This window comes from Crocuta crocuta, unplaced genomic scaffold (assembly GCF_008692635.1).
Source record: "Crocuta crocuta isolate KB4526 unplaced genomic scaffold, BGI_CrCroc_1.0 scaffold64, whole genome shotgun sequence".
NCBI lineage: Eukaryota > Metazoa > Chordata > Mammalia > Carnivora > Hyaenidae > Crocuta > Crocuta crocuta.
In genome coordinates, this window is record NW_027530640.1 from 16,508,935 (window position 1) to 16,519,334 (window position 10,400).

Sequence of the window (10,400 nt, forward strand, 5' to 3'; positions counted from 1 at the left end):
AACTTTCTGAATCAAAGTTTGCAGATGATAATGCAAAAGGCAAAGAAAAAGCCTCCCAACAAGAGCATCCTCATCAGGGGCCGTATATACTGAATGTCCATCTAGAGTCTTTGGGCTTATGAGAACTTATTGAGAAGGTAGAAGTAGGAGCCCTTGGTCTCTTAAGGCATGATGACAAATGACCCTTGGCTGCAGAGGTATGTAACTGCTGGGGAGCTTGTGAGCACCATCAGAAGGGCCCAGAAAGCTTTGTGGATTTGAATTTTCCTAACCTGTATCTCCGTCCAACCAATAAAACTTGTCCTGGAAAAAAAAGTACTAATTTGTACAAATCTTTTCTGATGTATATGAGAAAAGCAAATGGTATTTGCAAGAGAGCTTTTGTTACCTCATTCAACCTCTCTTACAGCTTTCAAGGATGCGGCCTTGTTCATCACTGGTCTCTGGTTCCACTCAACACAGAAAAAGTCAGAAAGCACTCTAGGCTAAATTGCTTTGTGTCTCAATTTTACTTGTTCACCGCTGATGTCTTTTTTTTTTTTTTTTGTCTGACAAGTTATTGAATGAAAACAAATAAATATGCAGTTGGTTCTTCGGAGCTTACAAAGTTTGGTAAATGCTTATTTTACTTTTTGGCAGTTAGAAGTAATAAATAAAGGAGGGTCCTAAGGTAAGTTTTGTATAAAACTTGCTTTGGTTTTGCTTACACAAAATCCCTAGGAACTGGGAATTGAAATATGTTTCTGTATCTGGACTGATTTTTTCCCCCTTTATCACTGAACACATTTATTTACACTTTAAGTCTAAGGCTGTTCTGGACTGTTAGGTTGCTACTTTGATTTATTTTGGTTTTCATTTCACAGTGGAAGGAAAAATGAGCCATTAAGCACTTGGCTTTGGACGAAAGATCTCCCCTGATACTGTGAATGACATGCTTTTCTAAAACAGACTTGAGAAAGAAAGTTGAGCAGATTAGGTTTTAGCTACATTGTAGTTCAGGCAGCACAGTTTAGGATATCTTGGAGCCTTGGAGTTTTGGAGATAGTGCATAAAGAGGAGTTGTTCTTACCCTGTTTTCCATTCTGTCTAAATCAGGAAAAATGTGTCAATCAGTGTCATGCACTGCTCTAAGGACTTGGCATATATTATCTCATTTAATCATTCAGTCATTCACTTGACAAGTATTTCATGAAGGCCTGCTTTGTATCAGGTACTATTCTAAAGGCTAAGGAACAGCAGTAAACAAAAATTCAAATACAGTTGTCCTGTGAAGCTCATTGAAGGGCATCAATAATAAATAAGAGAAGAAAGTAAACTACAGCAATTTTTAAACAGCGACAAGAGTTTAGGAGAAAACTCAAGCAAGAAAGTTAAGTATGAATGGCTAGGGGATGAGAAGGTAAATATTTTAGGAAAAAAGCTAAGGAAATCTTTTCCCAAAAAGGTGGGGTTTTTTTGTTTGTTTGTTTGTTTGTTTGTTTTTTAGTAAAAACCTGAAAGTTAGAGGGATACCATGTAGATAATGTAGGGAAGAGTGTACCGGGCAAAGGAAATGTCAAATACAGAGGTCCTGCAGTGGTTTCAGACCAAATGCATGGGAATAGCTAGGGAGCCAGAGTACCTGAGGAGGGTAAACCAATAGAAGAGTATGGAGGATGAAATCAGAGACATAAGGAGAGTGCAGAAGACCACAGTGTTGGCTTGTATAGGCCAACAAGATTTAATTTTTCCTGTGAGTAAGATAATACCCACTGGAGGGCTTCCAAGGAAGGATTCACACGTCTAACTTTAGTGTTATCAAGATCACTCAGTCTCTTGTGTAGAATACATAGTATACAAGAGCAGAGGCAAGAATAATAGTTAGATATTGAAATAATCCAGATGATAGGTGATTATTGCCTGAACCAGCATTAAAGTGATAGAGGTGGTAAAAGTGGCTGAATTCTGAATATTTTGAATTCTGCATGTTGGGAAGGTAGAGCAGCCAAGATTTGCTGATTGACCGAGAGACTGATAAAAGATGGGACACATCAAAATGTCTCCATCTTATTTCTCAGAATGGGCATTCTTAGTATGTATCTGTTTTTCTGCCAGTAACATACTGTTTTGATTACTAGAGATGTAGTAATCTTGAAATCAGAGAGTGTGATACCTCCGGGTTTATTCTTCATTTTCAAGTTTGCTCTGTCTATTCAAGGTCTTCTGGTTTTTCATACATATATTAGGATACTTTGTTCTAGCTTTGTGAAAAATAGTATTGGTATTTTGATAGAGATTGCATTGAATGTATTGATTTGGATAGTATGGACATTTTAACTTAAGAATTGGTATTCTTCCAGTCCATTAGCATGGTGTATCTTTCTATTTGACTGTGTTATGTTCAGTTTATTTCATCAATGTCTTATACTTTATAAGTCTTTTCAACTTCTTAGTCAAACTTATTCCTAGATATTTTATTATTTTTTGTACAAATATGATGAAATATTTTCTTAATTTCTCTTTCTGCTACTTTGTTATTCGTATATACCAATGCAAATATCTATATATTAATTTTGCATCCTGCAACTTAACATATCAGTTCAGATAATGTTTTCGTGGAGTCTTTAGGGTTTTCTGTGGATAGTATCACGTAATCTACAATGTTAAACTAAGTGACAGTTTAACTTCTTCCTTATCAGTTTGGATTACTTTTATTTATTTTTCTTGTCTGATTGTTGCACCTAGGACTTACAGTATCATACAAAATAAAGGTGATGGGTGGTAATCTTTGTGTTGCTCCTGATCTAAGGGGAAAAGATCTCAATTTTTTCACCATCGAGTAGATGTTAGCTGTGGATTTATCATATATGGACTTTATTGTTTTGAGATATGTTAGCTTTAAACTTGCTTTCTTGGGTCGCCTGGGTGGCTCAGTCAGTTAAGTGTCCGGCTTCGGCTCAGGTCTTGATCTCACAGTTCATGGGTTTGAGCCCCGAGTCGGGCTCTGTGCTGATAACTACCTCAGAGCCTGGCACCTGTCTTCAGATTCTGTGTCTCCCTCTCTTTCTATCCGTCTCCTGCTCACGCTTTGTCTCTGTCTCTCAAAAAAATAAATAAAACATGAAAAAAAAATTTAAACCTGCTTTCTTGAGAGTTTTTGTTATGAACACATGTCGCATGTTTTTTCAAATCTTTTTCTACATTTGAGATAATTACATGGTCTTTATCCTTTCTCTTGATGTGATGTATTATATTAATTGATTTGCAAATATTAAACCATCCTTGCATCCCAGATATAAATCCCACTTGATCATGGTGAATGATTTTTTAAAGTATTGTTGCATTTGCTTTGCAAATATTTTGTTAATGATCTGTGTGTTTATGTTCATCAGAGATAACTGCCTGGAGTTTTCTGTCCTTGTAGTGTCTTTGTTGTTAGTATGAGAACAATGTTGGCTTTTTAGAATGAATTTTGGAGTTTTTGTTCCTCTTCTATTTTTCTTGAATAGCTTGACAATACATACTAACTCTTCTTTAAATTTTAGGTTAGACTTCACTTGTGAGGATATCCGGCCTGGACTGTTGTTTGTTGTCAGATTTTTGAGTACTAGTTCAATTTTGTTATTAGTAATCGCAAATTTTGTATTTATTCCTCATTCACTATTGGAAGATTGCAGGTCTAGAAATTTATCCATTTCTTCTAAATTGTCAAATTTGTTGGCATGTAATTTTTGATATTATAACCCTTTGTATTTCTGTCATATCAGTTTCTTCTTCATTTTTTAATTTTATTTATTTGAATTCTCTCTGTATCTCCTTCTCTCTCACTCTTTTCTTGAGTCAGGCTGAAGATTTACTACTTTTATTTATCTTTTAAAATACCAAGATCTGGGTTTCATTGATCTTTCCTAATTTTTATTTTTAGTCTTTATTTCATTTATTTCTGCCCTCCTCTTTTTTATTATTTTTTCTTTCTGCTAGTTTTGGGCTTTATCTATTCTTCTTTTTTTTTTATTCAGATATATGGTTAGATTGAGACTTTTTCTAGTGTCTTTTTTTTAAATGTTTATTTATTTGAGAGAGAGACAGAAACAGAGACAAAGCATGAGCAAGGGAGGAGCAGAGAGAGGAAGACACAGAATCCAAAGCATGCTCTAGGCTCTGAGCTGTCAGCACAGAGCCCCACATGGGGCGTAAACTCACAAACCGTGCGATCATAACCTGAGCTGAAGTTGGAAGCTTCACTGACTGAGCCACCCAGGCGCGCCTCTAGTTTCTTAAGAAAAGTCTGTATCACCACAAATTTTCTATTTAGAACTGCTTTTGCTATGTCCTAAAGATTGTGTGTCACTGTCTTTTCATTTTATTTGTTTGCATGTATGTTTTAATTTCTTCTTTGATTTCTTTGTTAACCCACTAGTTGCTTAATAGCATGGCTTTTAAACTCCATGTGTTTTTGCTTTTCCCAATTTTTTTCATGTAGTTGATTTCTGGCTTCATTGCATCAAAGTTGGAAATGATGTTTGATATATTAATCTTCTTAAATGTATTGAGACCTATTTTGTGGTCTTACCTGTGACCTATCCTGGAGTATGTTCCACATGTACTTGAAAAGAATTTGTGTTCTTCTATTTATGGATGAATGTTCTATGTATATGTTTTAGGTCCATCTGGTTTCATGTGTCATTCAAAGCCAGTATTTTCTTGTTGATTTTTTTTCTGAGTGATTTATATATTGATGTTGGTGGGGTTTTAAAATCTCCTAATATTATATTAATGTCAGTATCTCTTTTATGTCTGTAAATACTGCTATAAATATTTAGGTATTCCTGTGTTGGGTGCATAAACTTTTTAATATATTTTTAATGTATATTTTTGAGAGAGAGGGAGGAAGAGAGGGAGACAGAGTGTGAGTGGGGAAGGGACAGAAAAAGAGGGAGACAGAATCTGAAGCAGGCTTCAGGCTCTAAGTTGACAGCACAGAGCCTAATGTGGGGCTCAAACTCACAAACTGCAAGATCACAACCCGAGCAGAAGTCAGATGTTTAACTGACTGAGCCACCCACATGCCCCTCCCTCTTTTTTTTTCTTATAAATTTGTAAATGTTTATTTACTTTTGAGAGAGGGGGGGAAATGTATGAACATTTACAATTGTTACATCATCTTGTTGGATTGATCGCTTTATTGTCATGTAATGTCTTTCTTTGTCTCTTCTTATAGCCTTTATTTTATCTGATATGAGCATTGCTACTCTGTCATTTTTAAAAAATTTTTATTTTCTTTTATTTGTATGGAATATCTTTTTTCATCCCTTCACTTTCAGTCAATATGTGTTGTTAGGTGTAAAGTGATCTTTTGTCGGCAGCATACGGCAGGATCTTGTTTTCTTATCCATTCAGTCACCCTGTGTCTTTTTGACTGGAGTGGTTAGTCCATTTACATTTAAAGTATTTACTAGTAGTTTTGTACTTGTTGCCGTTTTGTTAATTGTTTTCTGGTTGTTTTTGTAGTTCTTTATGTTTCTTTGTTCTCTCATTTTCTTCTCTTGTGCTTTGGTAGATTTGTTTATTGTTATTCTTGTTTTGTCTTGATTTTTTGTGTATCTATTCCGGCTTTTCATTATTGGTCACTGTTGGGTTTATGTATAACATCCTATGTGTATAGCAGTGTATATTAAGTTGATGGTTGCTTAAGTTTGAACACATTGTATAAGTACAAAATATTACTCCCCACTCTTTGTTTTGTGTATATGATAGTATATAGTCCATGCATTTATTTTGTGTATCCCTTGACTAATTTTTGTAAATATAATTGATTTTATTGCTTTTATGTTTAACCTCCATACTGGCTTTTAATTGATTTTTGTACCACCTTTTGTATATTTTTGCTTTTATTGGTGTAATTTTTTCCTCTCATTGTTTTCTTCTATGGCCTTTTCTTTCCACTTAAAGAATTCCTTTCAACATTTCTTATAAGGCCCATTCAGTGGTGATGAACTCCTTTATTCCTTGTCTGAAAACTGTTTATCTCTCCTTCAGTTCTGAATGACAGTCTTGACAGGTAGAGTATTTTTGATTGTAGGGTTTCTTGTTTTCCCTCCCCTTTCAGCATTTTGAAAGTATAATTTCATTCCCTTCTGACCTATAAAGTTTCTGCTGAGAAATCAACCGATAGCCTTACAGGGTTATCATAGCAGCTGTTGCTGCTTTTACAATTCTTTCTTTATCATTATTTTTTGCCATTTTAATTAATTTGTGTCTTGGACCTCTAGGGGTTTAACTTTTTTGGAAATTCTCTGTCCTTTCTGGACTGTTATTTCTTAAAATAAGTTTTCTGCCCTTCTCTCTCTTCTCCTTTTGGGATCCCCTTAATACAAATGTTGTTATACTTAATGATGTTACAGCATTTCGTTAACTTATTCTTTTGAGGGCTTGACATCCTGCTTGCTCTATAATACCCTGTCTTCCAAGCTGCTGACCTATTTTCTGCATTGCCTAATCTGCTATTAATTCATTTTAGTGTATTTTTTATTTAAATTATTTAATTTGTCAGCTTTTACTGGTTCTTTGTTATATTTTATTTCTCTTTGTTGAAGTTCTCACTGAGTTCATCAAGTCTTTTTTCAAGTCTAGTGTGTATGAGCAGTACTTTGAACTCTTCTTCAGGTGTGTTGCTTATCTCCTTTTCATTTAGGTCACTTAATGTAATTTTGTTTTTGTTTTTGTTTTTTCCTTTGGGGACATAGTCCTCTTTCTCCTAATTTTGTCTGACAATCCTTTTGTTTTTGTGTATTGGGTAGTTCTCTTAAACCTCTTGGTCTTGAAAGTACCGGCCTTTTGTAGAAAGGTCTCATGGTGCCTTATTGTAATACCTCCTGGTGATGAGCAACAGATGGGGAGTGTCAATACAGACTCCTTTAAGCATCCAGCTCTCCAGGTTGGGGGAAGGGCAAAGAAATGACACCTTCAAGCACGGCTGTTCCTGGAGAAATATGCAGACTTTGCCTCTCCAGCACACATTCTAAGATTGGTTAATAAATCTCTTTCACGGATACTCCAGTTGCCTTTCAAACTATTGCTTCTTGGCTGTGCATTGGGCTGAGTTATGTAGTACACTGGCACTTTAAGGCTGAAGTGTTGGTTTCATGCCACCCTCTGGCTCTCGTGAAATTAAGCACACTTAATTTTTAAAATCCTGGAATGAAGCCCTATTGCTTTTTTTTTTTTTTTTTTTTTTTAATAGTTTATTGTCAAATTAGTTTCCACAAAACACTCAGTGCTCNTTGCTTTTCAAAGCAAAATGTTATGGGGACTCTTGGCATTGTAGTTTCTCAGGGCTGGAGGTGCCCCATGTGGGGTCTCATTCCCTTGCTTCCTTGTGCATGTGACATCCTTCCTTTTTGTGATTCGTTGCACCAAGGATTTGGTTCCACATGTCTCAGCCTGTCCTACCTATTTTGATGTGCCCTTCCATCTGTGACTAACTATGGAAGGTCTATTTTGACAGTTCAGGTCATTTTCAGAGTCAATTGTATAGATGTAGCTGTCATCTGGGTTATTCATTTGACAAGGAGAATGTTGGATCCTCCTACTCTGCATTATCTGTTCCTCTAAGGCAATGCATTTAAAATGTTTCTGTGTGAATCAGAATTAAAGCATATCATCACTGATGAGATAGGGTAGTAGATGAACATTTAATCAATAAATGAAATATTAATTAATGCATCCTTTTATTGAAATGCAGATATTGCCAGAGTGTGCCTCATCTGATATTTATTCAGTGTACATAAGGTTAAAGTTGTTCTGCTATACTAAGAAAATAACAGACATTGAATACCTTACCTCTTCCCAAGTGAGCAGGAAGTTACACACAATGGAAGATATGCAGATGATAGAATCGCATGAAGCAATAGGAGGTGATAAGAAGTAGAGATGCATGCCTAGTTGAAAAAGACAATGACTCTGAGTTTTAGACAATAGATTCCAAATAGGAATGTAACCCAAAGATGCTAGATGTTCGATTTTGTCCTAAGGTTTTAATGAGAGATCATTTAAAGAAAATCCTTACTAGACCAACAAAAATACATCTGTGGGCTACTAGTTTGATACATTTGACTAAATTTTCAAACTAAGAAAGTAATAAAGGACTATGATCAGGAACCCAGACTTTAACACAGCCTAGTTTGAATCTCCTCTCCATGCCTGTTCAGATGAGTGATCTTGGGATGTTACTAAAATTCTCTGAGCCTCAGTTACCTCAACTGTGTGAAGAATATACTATCTTAAGTTTCAGAGTTGTGAAAACTGAGATAACATATGTCAAGTGCGAGTTCTAGTGTTACTGATGATTAACAAACCTAACTCCAAAAGTTCTTATTGTTCTGATTGCTGGTTTTATCACAACATGTCAACCCCCATAGGCTAAAGTTTTATAGCCTTTTAAAAAAGTATATCTGGAACATACTCCATGAAGAGAATTGTACAAAGTCTTCGTATATGTATTTTATATACAGAATTTATTCCTCTTTACTTTTTAAGTAAGTATTATAGAACCATTTCACAAGTGAGAAGCATTCTGCACAACCTCACAAATAAATGGAGGAGCTGGAATTCAAACCAAGTGTACGTGACTACAAAACAGAACTCTTAACCAAAGCCTTAGACATAAAGTATCTGAAATAATAGCATTCCGACATGAGAGAAGGATGGAAGAGAAAGTAGCCGACAGTAGCTCCAATGTTAAGGGACTTTCTGAATTCACTGTAAGTATTTCCGGCAAGCACAGTGTTATTTGCACAATACAAATGAATTAGTTTTGTTTTGTTTTTAATATCTGAACTAAAAGTTTTGACTTCCTTTTGGGGGCATTAAAAAATCCTTGTATGAAGTTATCTCTCTATACATCAGAAAAATCAAGACCATTTTTTCTACCAAAAAAAGCACTCTGTAGCAAGTTCGTCCAGAAGAAATACTTAGGCAACAAGGAAATACCCACATGAACTAAAAGCACAGGTCAGAGCATTCTGGATGGCAGAGCAGCTGAAGTAGAAGCAGTCAGATGGAATTTACTGTAAAATTGTGCACACTGTATGTGGTTGCATGTAGCATTGCAGTGTGTAGGGATTAGAGAGCTCAACTCACAGAGCCCTAAATTCCTTGAAGAACTTGGCAGGATTAGGTTTAGTTGTGGGTGTAAGTTAACTCACCCGAATAGTGAACAGACCTTGGAGGCAGCCCCCGTCATTGAAAAGAGAGTTTGATGGATGTCTCAGTCCTGGGTGCATGGTGCTTAGGGGTGCTCATGCACTTCAGAAACAGATTCGGGCCAGAAGCTGAGCACATTGCAGGTAATGTGGGGGTGTTCCCTGAGGAGAATATTTATTAGGAGTGGAAAAGAAGCTAGAGTTTGGAGACCCTGAAAGGAGAGGTTAAGAAAAATGTTTGTGTTTTTTCCTAAAAGTAACCATTGGAGGAGGAGTATGACATGACACACTAGTGTTTTCTTCCTATTGTAGAAGCTAAGTCCTCTTCCAAGAGTGACTGCGCTGTTGATTGATCTTTGGAAGAACGGAGAAGGCTTCCTGTTCGCCTGTCCTCCATGAGTCTCTTGTGATACTCAAACCTCTTATTATGATTTTTTATTATTATTAGCTAATAGGGGACGCCTGGGTGGCTCAGTCGGTTAAGCATCCGACCTCAGCTCAGGTCATGATCTCATGGTTTGTGGGTTCGAGCCCCGAATTGGGCTCTCTGCTGACAGCTCAGAGCCTGGAGCCTGTTTCAGATCCTGTGTCTCCCTCTCTCTCTGACCCTCTCCTGCTCATGCTGTCTCTCTGTCTCTCTCTCTCTCTCTCTCAGAAATAAATTTAAAAAAATAAAAAAGTTATTATAAGCTAGTAGGTAGTAAGGATTCCTAATGTGGCAAATGCTCTTCTAAGGATAGTGCGTTTTGTAATTACATTTTTACAGAATTGCCATGAGATACACCCACAAATTTAGGTGAGGAAATGAAGAATCGAAAAGGTTGTCATTTGCTCAGGGTTCCCATCCCATAAGTGGCAGACCTGCGTGTGAAATCCAGAATTACTGCGTTTCAACATTCATGTTCTTTGCAATCCCTTATGCTATACTTTGTTTTTTTAAGACAAGAGAAATCTCCCTTTCAAATCCATCACATTATCAAAAATGGCATGTGTTGTAGAAAAAGCATGGGCTGGAAAGTAGAAGATAGGTATTTTCCTCCTTCATTTAGCTCTTCCCTTATTGAGCTGTGCAATCGGAGGCATCAGTTTTCTTCTCTATAAATGATAGACTTAAAGTAGATAACTTTATAATTTATTCCACTTCTGACTTTTCCCATCTTCTCTATAAGGTATGGGATCAGTAAATGGTGAAGGATACCAAGATGTGAAAATAAAGGG